The following is a 14,277-nucleotide window of genomic DNA, read 5'->3' on the forward strand; positions in this document are numbered from 1 at the left end:
CCATTGGTAGAATGGACAAAAGCAGAGTTTCCAAACTGCAGAATCCAAAGAAAAGTTGAACTCTGTGAGGTGAATGCATGCTTCACAAAGCAGGTTCTCAGAAAGCTTCTTTCTTTATTGCTTTTTTTAAAGATAGACCTCATGTGCTCCCAAATATCCCTTCACACATTCTACAAAAACAGAGTTTCTAACTGCTGAAGGAAAAGAAAGCTTTAACTCTGCAGGATTAAGGCACACACCACAAGCAGTTTCTCGGATAGCTTTCATCTAGTTTTTATCCTGCAGTATTCACTTTCTGGCCATTGGCCTCAATGAGCTCCCAAGTGTCCACTCACAGAAGGGACGAAAACAGTGTCTCCAAACTGCTGAATGCAAAGAAAGGTTTAACTCTGTGAGGCGAATGCATGCATCACTAAGCAGTTTCTCAGAGTTTCTATCTAGTTTTTATCTGAAGATGTTTCCATTTTCATCATAGGCCTCAAAGTTATCCCAAATATCCGTTTGCAGATTCTAGAAAAATAGTGTTTCCAAACTGCTGAAGGAAAATAAAGGTTTAACTCCACAAGATGAATGCTCGCATCCCAAAGTGGTTTCTCAGATAGCTTCCTTCTTGTTTTTATTCTAGGTTATTGGTTTTTCGCCATGTCCTCAATGAGCTCCCAAATGTCCATTCGCACAATAGACAAAAACTGTTTCCAAACTGCTGAATCCAAAGAAAGGTTTAACTCTGTGAGATGAATGCACACTTCACAAAGCAGTTTCTCAGAAAGCTTATTTCTTGTTTTTATGTGAAGTTGTTTCATTTTTCACCATAGGCTTCAATGGGCCCCCAAATATCTTTTCACACATTCTACAGAAACAGTTTTTTCCAAGCTGCTGAATGAAAAGTTAGGTTTAAGTCTGCAAGATGAATGTACACATCACAAAGCAGGTTCCCACAGCTTCCTTGTAGTTTTTATCCTTGGGCATTTACTTTTTCACCACTGACCTCAATGAGCTCCCAAATGGTCACCTAGAGAAGGGACAAAAACAGTGTGTTCCAAACTTCTGAATCCAAAGAAACGTTTGGCTTTGGGAGATGAATGCACACATCACAAAGCAGTTTTCCAGAAAGCTTCTTTCTAGGGTTCGTCTGAAGATGTTTCCTTTTGGACCATAGGACTCAATGCGCTCCAAAATATCCCTTTGTAGATTCAAAAACAGTGTTTCTAAACTGTTGAATGAAAAGAAAGGTTTAACTCTGTGAGATGAATGGACACATCACAAAGCAGTTTCTCAGATAGCTTCCTTTTTGTTTTTATAGAGGGATATTCACTTTTTTGCCATTGACCTCAATGAGCTCCCAAATGCCCATTCATATAATGGAGATAAACAGTGTTTCAAAACTGCTGAATACAAAGAAAGGTTGAACTCTGTGACATGAATGCACACAGCCCACAGTCATTTCTCTGAAAGCTTCTTTCTTGTTTTTATCTGAAAATGTTTCCTTTTCCATGATTGGCCTCAGTGCACTCCAAAATATCCTTTTGCACAATCTACAAAAGCAGTGTTTCCAAAATGCTGAATGAAAATAAAGGTTTAATTCTTTAAGATGAATGTACACATAACAAAGCAGTTTCTTGTTTAGGTTCTTTCTAGTTTTCACCATGGGATATTCGCTTTTTCATCTTTGGTCTCATGAGGTTTCAAATGTCTATTTGCACAATGGACAAAAAAAGTTTTTCCAAACTGCTGAATCCAAAGAACAGTATAACTCTGTAAGATGAAAGCAAACATGGGAAAGCAGTTTCTCTGAAAGTTTCATTCTGGCGTTTATCAGAAAGTATTTCCTTTTTGAACCACAGGACTCAATGAGATTCAAAATATCTCTTCACAGATTCTACAGAAACATTGTTTCCAAACTGCTGAACAAATCAGAAAGGAACAAATCATAAAGCCATTTCTCAGATGGCTTCCTTCTAGTTTTTATCCTTCAGTATTCACTTTTTCACCATTGACCTCAATGAGCTCCCAAACGTCCACTCATAGAATGAACAAAAACAGAGTTTCCAAATGGCAGAATTTAAATAAAGGTTGAACTCTGTTGGATGAATGCGCACATTCCAAAGCTGGTTCTAAGAAAGGTTCTGAAGGGGTGGCCTGCCCCTCCACACCTGTGGGTGTTTCTCATTAGGTGGAACGAGAGACTTGAGAAAAGAAATAAGACACAGAGACAAAGTATAGAGAAAGAAAAGCGGGGGCCCAGGGGACCAGCGCTCAGCTTACAGAGGACCCACGCTGACACCGGTCTCTGAGTTCCCTTAGTATTTATAGATAATTATCTTTACCATCTTAAAGATAAGGGAGTGGCAGGACAATAGGATCGTTTTTAGGGAGGAAATCAGCAGTAAGACATAAGAACAAGGATCTCTGTGACATGAATAAGTTTAAAGGAAAATCCTGTGCCTAGATATAACCTTTTTAGCAGCATTGTTTCATCCTATCACATGGGGATAAACCTTGGACAATACCTAGCTTTTTTAGGAACAAAGACACACCCTGCACGCCCAAAATCCATTAAACCTTGAGTTACCACAGCACATGTCTCTTGCAAGGACAAGGTTGGGGGTAGGGTCACAGATTAACAGCATCTCAAATACAGAACAAAATAGAGTCTCTTATGTCTACTTCTTTCTATATAGACACAGTAACAGGCTTATCTTTTTCTTTTCCCCACATTTCCCCCTTTTCTTTTTAACAAAACTACCATTGTCATCATGACACCGAGATTACATACTTCACAAAGTAATAGAATATCACAAAGCAAGTGGAGGCAGGATGAGATCACAGGGTGGTGTTAAAATTAAAATTAAAAATGAAATTTTGGGCATGCATAGTCATTGATAACATCTTATCAGAAAACAGGGTTTGAGAGTAGACAACCTGTCTGACCAAAATTTATTAGATGGGAATTTCCTCATTCTAATAAGCCTGGGAGCGCTACAGGAGGCTGGGGCTTATTTCATCCCTTCGGCTTCAACCGTAAAAAGTGGCACGCCTCCAAGGGGGTCGTTTATAGGCCTACCCTCAGAGCGCATTCTCTTTCTCAGGGATGTTCCTTGCTGAGAAAAAGAATTCAGCGATATTTCTCCTATTTGCATTTAAAAAGAGAAGAAATATGGCTCTGTTCCGTCCGGCTCACCGGCGGCCAGTTCAAGGTTGCCTCCCTTGTTCCCTGAACATCGCTATTATCCTGTTCTTTTTTCAAGATGCCCAGATTTCATATTGTTCAAACACATATGCTCCACAAACAATTTGTGCAGTTTAAGGCAATCATCACAGGGTCCTGAGGTGACATATACCCTCCTCAGTTTACAAAGAAGATGATGGAATTTAAGAGATTAAAGTCAAGACAGACATAAGAAATTATAAAAGTATTAACTTGGGAGAACTAATAAATGTCCATGAAATCTTCACATTTTATGTTTTTCTGCCGTGGCTTCAGCCAGTCCCTGCACTCAAGGTCCCTGACTTCCCGCAACATTGTCCCTCCCTTTTCCTCTATATAAATGTGCCATGGCGATGAAGACTTGTTCGTTAGTCAATGGTGCTCAATAGCGGTGTTTCCGTCTCTGTGGAGGTGCTTTCCTTTGCATCTCTGATGGGTTCATTGTAGAACTTCAAATGTTTAGTGGGTATCCAAATAGGAAGCTGATTTTCTCCTGGTGAAACACAAGCAAAACCTCTTCCCCAGGTTATCACCTTCCCTATTTCCCATGTCTTATTTTTGTTGTCTTTCCACCAAATCAGTTTTCCTTCATGTGGACTGTTCTTTTTACCAGTAAGATGTTGTTCTGCAGAAGTAGTAGTCTGATTTCTATAAATGTTTTAAAAATTTAAACTATAGAGTGCTAGATTAAGCTGCATCTGAGGAGTGGTACACTCCTTACTGTCTCCCCCTTTTTTTGTTTAACTAACTGAGTTTTGAGTGTTCTATTAGTTCTTTCAACTATGGCCTGTCCTTGGGAATTATAAGGAATTCCTGTTGTATGTGTAATATTCCACTGATTTAAGAATTTTTGGAAAGCTTCACTACAATAACCTGGTCTATTGTCAGTTTTAAATTTTTCTGGAACTCCCATTACAGTAAAACAAGATAATAAATGTTTTTTAACATGGGAAGAACTTTCTCCTGTCTGGCATGTTGCCCATATGAAATGTGAATAAGTATCAACTGTTACATGAACATATGATAATTTTCCAAATGAAGGTACATGGGTAACATCCATTTGCCATAATGCATTAGGACACAGACTTCTGGGATTAACTCCTGCCTCTTGAGTGGGCAGGTGTAGTACTTGACACTGGGTGCAATGTTGTACAATATATTTTGCCTGTTTCCATGTGACATCAAATTTATTTTTTAACCCTGCTGCATTTACGTGAGTCAAAGCATGAAGTTCTTGTGCTTTTAAGAATGCAGAGGATACCAGTAAGTCAGCTTGTTCATTTGCTATAGTTAAAGGTCCTGGTAAATTAGTGTGTGCTTGAATATGAGTAATATAAAATGGGAAATTCCTTTTTCTTACAGTTTGTTGTAATAAATTGAACAACTAGTTTAACTGATCATCCATGCTATATTTAATTAGAGCTGTCTCAACATCCCTTGTAGCCTGTACTACATATGCAGAATCTGATATAATATTAACAGGTTGATTAAAATCTTGTAACACTGTAATGACTGCAACCAATCTCTGCCCTTTGAGCTGATTGATACTGAGTTTTGATTACTCACTCTTTTGGCCCTGTGTAAGCTGCTTTTCCATTGCTGGAACCATCAGTAAATACTGTCAGAGCATTTTCTAAAGGTTTATTTGAGATTAGGTAATTCTTTTTTAGATGACCAATTTGACCACAATTATAACATTTTCCCCCAAATGTTCTAACTTGTCCTCCTAAAGCTACTCCTGTGATTGCTTGAGCCATAAGCGTAGCTTTATGCATAGCTCCTCCAATTCCATCGCAGGCTTTAATGTACTCTGAGATTACATCTGATCCTGTGGGAACCCTTCCTTTTAATGGCTTAATGGCTGATTGACAATCAGGATTGGCGTTTTCATATGCCATCAACTCCACTATGACCTTATGGGCATTTTCATTGGTAATTGACTTTTGAGCAGCATCTTGAAGTCTTGCTACAAAATCAGGGTAGGGCTCTTTAGAGCCTTGTCTTATTATATTAAAGGAGGGGCAGGCGGTTCCTGGGTCTTGGATTTTCTCCCAGGTCCTAAGGCAGATAGCCCTGATTTGCTCAATGGCCTCATTTGGCATTATTACTTGTTGGTCAACAGTGCTCCAATTTTGACCTATTCCTAATAGTTGATCTGCATCTATGTTAATTGGAGGATTGGCAGTCCTATTTTTTCAGACCTGTACTTGTGCCCCATCAATCCACCAAGTCTTAAATTGTAAAAATTGAGAGGGTGAGAGTGAGGATTTTGCCAGAATCTCCCAATCATAAGGATGAGTCTATGTCCATGAGCAATGGAATCTAATAATGTTCTCATGTAAGGAGAGTTGGGTCCATACTGTTTTACTCCTTCTTTCATTTCTTTTAGTATTTTTATAGAAAAGGACTTATACCTGGCTTCAGCTATGGGAAGCTCTCCCTCTTGGGCCCCTTCTCCAGGTGGTCTTGATTCTAATATTACTGGGAATTGCCATGCCTCAATATCTGCTTGTTTTCTTGCCTCATCAATAATTTTATGTAACGCACTACCCTGTGTACTAGGTGGTGCTGTAGGATTAAGTCTCATGGTGGGCGGCTGATATGGCACCCTGCCCTGTGGCGCTGGAAATGTTCCTGGCTGTCCATACGGATTTTCTGGGGGCTGCCGATACTGCAGTTCGGCTGGTGGCCAGTATTGATAGACTACTGGCGGCTGGGTCTTATTTTCTACCGGCTGATATTGTGGACACTGTATTTGGATTGGCATTGCCATGACAGAGACTCTATCTTTTCCTATTCGATCTTCTTTTGGAGTTAGTACTTGTTTAACCTGCATTTGAGGTTGTAAAGTTACAGGCATCTCAGCTGCTGGAAGAGCAGTTGGCCAACGTGGTTTAGACTCTGATGGCTCTGCTAATTCTGGATTTTTTCTTCTAATTTTAACGTTTCAGGATATATTACCTCCTGTAATTGATTATCATCAACATTTTGCGTTGACTGAGCCATTACCGGCTCTGATACACATTCACAGTGTGAACTTTCTTTTTCTTTCCGGGATTCTATCCCTGCCTCTTTTTCACAATCTACTGCACAGTTTTTAGGGACATCAGAAATTGGAACGCTATCTTCTTCTGTTCGAAATGGTTCTAAAGCTACTTTAATGACCCAATCATTCCATACTGTGAGCGGAATGATTTTACCTTCCCTACTTGCTTGTTTTAATTCTTTGCCAATTTTTTTCCCAATCTTTTAGATCTAAGGTTCCCTGTTCCGGAAACCATGGACAAAATTGCTCTATTGTTTGAAATAGCGTAATTAGATTTTTTGTAGAGACTTTAACTCTCCCTCTTTTTAAGAGAATTTTAATAAAGCTGTGATAAGAGGCATATTTACTTTTAGTTTGCCCCATTATTACCCTAGGATCTTCCGAGCACACAAACTTACCGCAAGGCTGACTGTAGACGTACTCGGGAGTCTCTCGTCGACTTGTCCTCAATGACCATGCTCCAGTGTACCTTCACCTTAGAGAAAAGCTTCCACGTTGGGCACCAGATGAAGGGGTGGCCTGCCCCTCCACATCTGCGGGTGTTTCTCGTTAGGTGGAATGAGAGACTTGAGAAAAGAAATAAGACACAGAGACAAAGTATAGAGAAAGAAAAGCAGGGACCCAGGGGACCGGCGCTCAGCTTACAGAGGACCCATGCTGGCACCGGTCTCTGAGTTCCCTTAGTATTTATAGATAATTATCTTTACCATCTTAAAGATAAGGGAGTGGCAGGACAATAGGATCGTTTTTAGGGAGGAAATCAGCAGTAAGACATAAGAACAAGGATCTCTGTGACATGAATAAGTTTAAAGGAAAATCCTGTGCCTAGAGATAAACCTTTTAGCAGCATTGTTTCATCCTATCACATGGGGATAAACCTTGGACAATACCTAGCTTTTTTAGGAACAAAGACACACCCTGCACACCCAAAATCCATTAAACCTTGAGTTACCGCAGCCCATGTCTCTTGCAAGGACAAGGTTGGGGGTAGGGTCACAGGTTAACAGCATCTCAAATACAGAACAAAATGGAGTCTCTTATGTCTACTTCTTTCTATATAGACACAGTAACAGGTTGATCTCTTTCTTTTCCCCACAGGTTCTTTGTTGTTTTTATCTGAAGATGTTTCCTTTTTCACTGTAGACCTCAATGAGCTCCCAAATATCCCATCACACATTCTACAAAAACAGTGTTCCCAAGCTGCTGACTGAAAAGAATGGTTTAACACTGCAAGACGAATGTACACATCACAATGCGGTTTCTCATATAGCTTCCTTCTAGTTTTTACCATGGGATGTTCTCTTTTTTGGCTTTGGACTCAATTAGCTCCCAAATGTCTATCTGCACAATGGACAATAACAATGTTTCCAAACTGCTGAATCCAAAGAAATGTTTAACTCTGTGAGAGGAATGCACACATCACAAATCAGTTTCTCAGAAAGCTACTTTATCCTTTTTATCTGAATATGTTTTGTTTTTCATCATAGGCCTCATTGCACTCAAAAATGTCCTTTCGCACATTCTACAAAAACAGTTTTTCCAAACTTCTGAATGAAAAAAAAAAGTTTAACTCTGTGTGAAGAATGCACACCTCCAAAGTAGTTTGTCGGACAGCTTCCTTCTAGTTTTATATTGGAATATTCTCTTTTTGGCCTTTGGCCTCAATGAACTCCTAAATATCCACTTGCAGAATGGACAAAAACAGTCTATCGAAACTGCTGAATCCAAAGAACAGTTTAACTGTGTGAGATCAATGCACACATCACAAAGCAGTTTCTCAGAAAGTTTCTTTCTGACGTTGATCTGAGGATGTTTCATTTTTGACCACAGGATTCAATGTGCTCCAAAATATCTCTTATTAGATTCTACAAAAGCAGCGTTTCCAAACTGCTGAATGAAAAGAAAGGTTTAGCTCTGCGAGATGAATACACACATCACAAAGCGGTTTCTTGGATAGCTTCCTTCCAGTTTTTGTTTCGGAATATTCACTTTTTTGCCATTGGCCTCAATGAACTCCCAAATGTCCACTTGTAGAATGGACAAAAACAGTCTTTCCAAACTGCTGAATCCAAAGAACAGTTTAACTCTGTGAAATGAATGCACACATCATAAAGTAGTTTCTCAGAAAGCTTCTTTCTAGTGTTTATCTGAAGATGTTTCATTTTGGACCGTAGGACTCAATGTGCCACAAAATATCCCTTCATAGAGTCTACAAAAACAGTATTTCCAAACTGCTGAATGAAAAGAAAGTTTTAATTCTGTGACATGAATATGCATCACAAAGCATTTTCTCAGATAGCTTCCTTCTAGTTTTTATCCTTGGGTATTCCCTTTTTGCCATTGATCTCAATGCGTTCCAAAAAGTCCACTCACAGAATGGAGAAAAACAGTTTTTCCAAACGGCCAAATGCACAGAAAGCTTTAAACATGCAAGATGAATGCACACATCACTAAGCATTTTCTCAGAAAGCTTCTATCTAGTTTTCATCTGAAGATGTTTCCTTCTTCACCATGGGCCTCTATAAGCTCCCAAATATCCATTCGCAGATTCTAAAAATATAGTATTTCCAAACTGCTGAATGAAAACAAAAGTATAACTACACAAGATGAATGCTCACATCACAAAACGGTTTCTCAGATAGCTTCCTTCTTGTTTTATCATGGGATATTCAGTTTCTTGCAATGTCCTGAATCAGCTCCCAAATGCCCATTCACACAATGGACAAAAACAGTGTATCCAAGTTGCTGAATCCAAAGAAAGGTTTAACTATGTGAGATGAATGCACACATCACAAAGCAGTTTCTCAGAAAGCTTCTTTCTTGTATTTATCTGAAGATGTTTCCTTTTTCACCATAGGCCTCAATGCACTCCCAAATATCCCTTCATACATTCTACAGAAACAGTTTTTCCAAACTGCTGGATGAAAAAATAGGTTTAAGTCTGTGAGATGAATGCACACATCACAAAGCAGGTTCTCAGCTTCCTTCTAGTTTATATCTTTGGGAATTCACTTTTTCACCATTGGCCTCAATGAGCTCCCATATGGTCACTCGCAGAATGGACAAAAACCGTGTTTCAAAACTCTTGATTCAAAGAAATGTTTGGCTATGTGAGATGAATTCACACATCACAAAGTAGTTTTCCACAAAGCTTCTTTCTAGCATTCATCTGAAGATGTTTCCTTTTTACCATAGGACTCAATGCACTCCCAAATATGCCTTTGCAGAGTCCACAAAACAGTGTTACCAAACTCCTGAATGAGAAAAAAAAGGTTTAATTCTGTGAGTTTCTCAGACAGCTTCCTTCTAGATTTTATACTGGGATATTCGCTTTTTTGCCTATGGCAAATCCCTTCGCAGATTCTACAAAAACAGTGTTTCTAAACTGCTGAATGAAAAGAAAGGTTTAACTCTGTGAGATGAATGCACACATCACAAAGCAATTTCTCAGATAGCTTCCTTCTAGTTTGTGTCCTGGGATATTTGCTTTTTTTGCCATTGGCCTCAATGAGTTCCCAAATGTCCTTATACACAATGGACAAAAGCAGTGTTTCCAAGCTGCTGAATCCAAAGAGTGGTTTGATTCTGTGAGATGAATGTACACATCACAAATCAGTTTCTCAGAAACCTTCTTTTTGTTTTTATTTGAATATGTTTCCTTTTTCACCATAGACCTCGATGCACCCCCAAATATCCTTTCACACATTCTTCAAAACAGTTTTTCCAAACTGGTGAATGAAAAGAAAAGTTTACCTCTGGGAGGTGAATGGACACATCAAAAAGTGGATTTTCACATAGTTTCCTTCTAGTTTTTATCCTTTAATATTCAGTTTTTCACCTTTGGCCTTATAAGCTGCAAAAGGTTCATTTGCAGAATGGAGATAAATAGTGCTTTTAAACTGCTGAATGCAAAGAAATGTTTAACTCTGTGAGATGAATGCACACATCACACATCAGTTTCTCAAAAAGCTTCTTTCTACTTTTTATCTGAGGATATTTCCTTTTTGACTATAGGTCTCAATGCACTCCCAAATATTCCCTCACAAGTACTGAAAAAACAGTGACTCCAAACTGCTGAATGAAAAAAAGTTTAACTCTGCGAGATGAATGCACACATCACGAAGCGGTTGCTCAGATAGCTTCCTTCTAGTTTTTACCTTGGAATATTTACTTTTTCACCTTTGGCCTCAATGAGCTCCCAAGTGTCCTTTCACAGAATGGACAAAAACAGTGTTTCCATACTGGTGAATCCAAAGAAAGCTTTAACTCTCTGGATGAATGCACACATCACAAAACATTTTGTCCAAAATCTTCTTTCTAGTTTTATTATTATTATTATTATTATTATTATTATACTTTAAGTTCTAGGGTACATGTGTATAATGTGCAGGTTTGTTACATATGTATACTTGTGCCATGTTGCTGTGCTGCACCCATCAACTCGTCAGCACCCATCAACTCGTCATTTACATCAGATATAACTCCCAATGTAATCCCTCCCCCATCCCCCCTCCCCATGATAGGCCCCGGTGTGTGATGTTCCCCTTCCCGAGTCCAAGTGATCTCATTGTTCAGTTCCCACCTATGAGTGAGAACATGTGGTGTTTGGTTTTCTGTTCTTGTGAAAGTTTGCTAAGAATGATGGTTTCCAGCTGCATCCATGTCCCTACAAAGGACACAAACTCACCCTTTTTTATGGCTGCATAGTATTCCATGGTGTATATGTGCCACATTTTCTTAATCCAATCTGTCACTGATGGACATTTGGGTTGATTCCAAGTCTTTGCTATTGTGAATAGTGCCGCAATAAACATACGTGTGCATGTGTCTTTATAGCAGCATGATTTATAATCCTTTGGGTATATACCCAGTAATGGGATGGCTGGGTCATATGGTACATCTAGTTCTAGATCCTTGAGGAATCGCCATACTGTTTTCCATAATGGTTGAACTAGTATACAATCCCACCAACAGTGTAAAAGTGTTCCTATTTCTCCACATCCTCTCCAGCACCTGTTGTTTCCTGACTTTTTAATGATCGCCATTCTAACTGGTGTGAGATGGTATCTCATTGTGGTTTTGATTTGCATTTCTCTGATGGCCAGTGATGATGAGCATTTTTTCATGTGTCTGTTGGCTGTATGCATGTCTTCTTTTGAGAACTGTCTGTTCATATCCTTTGCCCACTTTTTGATGGGGTTGTTTGTTTTTTTCTTGTAAATGTGTTTGAGTTCTTTGTAGGTTCTGGATATTAGCCCTTTGTCAGATGAGTAGATTGCAAAAATTTTCTCCCATTCTGTAGGTTGCCTGTTCACTCTGATGGTAGTTTCTTTTGCTGTGCAGAAGCTCTTTAGTTTAATGAGATCCCATTTGTCAATTTTGGCTTTTGCTGCCATTGCTTTTGGTGTTTTAGACATGAAGTCTTTGCCCATGCCTATGTCCTGAATGGTACTACCTAGGTTTTCCCCTAGAGTATCTCGACAATTAGGTACCATAATCAATGAATATAATTTGAAGCTCTCAAATTATTTATTTTCAATTCAAGTGAAGACAATTAGGCCACTGCAGTCATTTCCTCATCTGAATCACTTGATTCATCGTTTAGTTCCAATTCCCCTAAATCTTGGTCTACAGTTATAATAGTTTTCCTCTTGCACTTCTTGGGAATTGCATCATTAGTGCCAATTTTTCTCATTTTAATGTTCGGTAATTTCTTCAGATCAAAGTCCCATTCCCTGAACGTTTTCAGATTACTTGCATTTAGGATGTCAGGAATCTCAAGGCCATATCCTTCATACTGCTGTCGCTCCCGCTCCATGGTCTGCTTGATGACGGTCTCCCGGGAACAGTGCCGCCTCCCCTGCCTGTCCCTGATACTGTTATGTAACCCAATCTGCTCCAGCTCACTGCTGAATCGATTCAAGTACCTGTCAATTAGTTGACAAGCATCTTTCTTTGAATATCTGTTCTTTTGGGGATCAAGATGGTTTTGAAACCATTGCAGTTTTTCACCAATAAGGTTGAGACGCAAGGCCTTTTCATTCTTCAATTTTTCCTTTTTTTCTTGTTTGTGGGCCTTTCTCGTAATTTGAGCTGCTTTTCTACTATATGGATGGATGACTTTTTTTTCCCGTTCTGCACTTTTTCCCTTTGGTGCTTTAGGCATGGTGATGTCCTCGTGGCCACGGAGCAGCTCCATACTCTAGACCCAGGTAATCTCACTGACCGCAGAAGCAGCAGCTCACAAGAGCATCCGGGTCGAATCCCACGTGGGGCCTCTTCTTTCTAGTTTTTATCTGAAGATGTTTCCTTTTTCACCATAAGAATCAATGTGCTCCCAAATTTCCCTTTGCAGATTCTACAAAAACAGTGTTTCCAAACTGATGAATGAAAATAAAGTCTTAACTCTACCAGATGAATGCATGCAACACAAAGCAGTTTCTCAGATAGATTCCTTCTAGTTTTTTCCTTTGGTATTCACTTTTTTCAGCTGGCCTCAATGAGTACCCCAATGTCTACTCACAGAATGGACAATGACAGTGTTTCCAAAGTGCTAATTCAAAAGAAAGTTTTAACTCTGTAAGATGAATGCATTCATCACAAAACAGTTTCTCAGAAAGCTTCCTTCTTGTTTTTATCTGAACATGATTCCTTTTTCACCATAGGTCTCAATGCGCTCCCAAATATCCCTTCACACATTCTACAAAAATAGTGTTTCCAAAATACTGAATTAAAAGAAAGATTTAACTCCACGAGATGAATGCACACATCATGAAGCATTTTCTCAGATAGCTTCCTTCTAGTTTTTATCCTGGAATATTCCCTTTTTCACCTTTGGCCTCAAGGAGTTCCCGATTGTCCTTTTGCAGAATGGACACAAACAGTGTTTCCAAACTGCTGAATGAAAAGTAAGGTTTAACTCTGTGAGATGAATGAAGACGTCGAAAAGCAGTTTCTCAGAAGGCTTCTTTCTCGTTTTTATCTGAAGGTGATTCCTTTTTCACTGTAGACCTCATTGTGCTCCCAAACATCCCATCGCAGATTCTACAAAAACAATGTTTCCAAACTGCTGAATGAAAAGAAAGGTTTAACTGTATGAGATGAATGCACACATCACAAAACAGTTTCTCAGAAAGTTTCTTTCCAGTTTTTATCTGAAGAGGTTTCCTTTTTCACACTAGTCCTCAATGCACTCCCAAATATAATTTCATAGATTCTACAAAAACTGTGTTACCAAACGTCTGAATGAACACAAAGGTTTAACCCTGTGAGATGAATGCACACATCACAAAGCTGCTTCTCAGATACCTTACTTCTTTTCTTTATAGTGGGATATTCACTTTTTCACCATTGGCCTCAATGAGCTCCCAAATGTCCATTCACACAATGGACATATACAGTGTTTCCAAACTGCTGACTGAAAAGAAAGGATTACCTTCATGAGATGAATGTAAACATCAGAAACCAGTGTCTTTTTTTTTTTTTTTTTTTTTTTGAGAAGGAGTCTTGCTCTGTCACCCAGGCTGGAGTGCAGTGGCCGGATCTCAGCTCACTGCAAGCTCCACCTCCCAGGTTCACGCCATTCTTCTGCCTCAACCTCCCAAGTAGCTGGGACTACAGGGGCCCGCCACCTCACCCGGCTAGTTTTTTGTATTTTTTTAGTAGAGACGGGGTTTCACCGTGTTAGCCAGGATGGTCTCGATCTCCTGACCTCGTGATCCACCCGTCTCGGCCTCCCAAAGTGCTGGGATTACAGGCTTGAGCCACTGCGCCCAGCCAAGAAACCAGTTTCTAAGGAAGCTTCTTTCTGGATTTTATTTGAAGATATTTTATTTACCACTATAGGCCTCAAAGCACTCCCAAATATCTGTTCACAAATTCTACAAAAACCGTGTTTCCAAAGCACTGAATGAAAAGAAAGGTTTAAATCTGTGAGATGAATGCACACATTACAAATGGGTGTCTCAGATAGCTTCCTTCTAGTTTTTATCCTTGGATATTCACTTTTTCGCCATTGACCTCA

General features: G+C 39.3%; 1 long non-coding RNA gene and 1 pseudogene across 1 annotated transcript; both read right to left on the reverse strand.

Moving 5' to 3' along the window:
- Positions 1-2,220: 2,220 nt before the first annotated feature.
- Positions 2,221-6,903, reverse strand: LOC135967609 (uncharacterized). The gene is made up of 2 exons (XR_010581754.2): positions 6,653-6,903; positions 2,221-3,856 (listed from the first exon to the last, which is right to left on the reverse strand). It is a non-coding gene; the product is annotated as an uncharacterized lncRNA (long non-coding RNA).
- A 4,538-nt stretch (positions 6,904-11,441) lies between these two features.
- LOC102121053 (translation machinery-associated protein 16 pseudogene) lies at positions 11,442-12,533 on the reverse strand (annotated as a pseudogene).
- Positions 12,534-14,277: the final 1,744 nt, after the last annotated feature.

This window comes from Macaca fascicularis, chromosome 16 (genome assembly GCF_037993035.2).
Source record: "Macaca fascicularis isolate 582-1 chromosome 16, T2T-MFA8v1.1".
Lineage (NCBI taxonomy): Eukaryota > Metazoa > Chordata > Mammalia > Primates > Cercopithecidae > Macaca > Macaca fascicularis.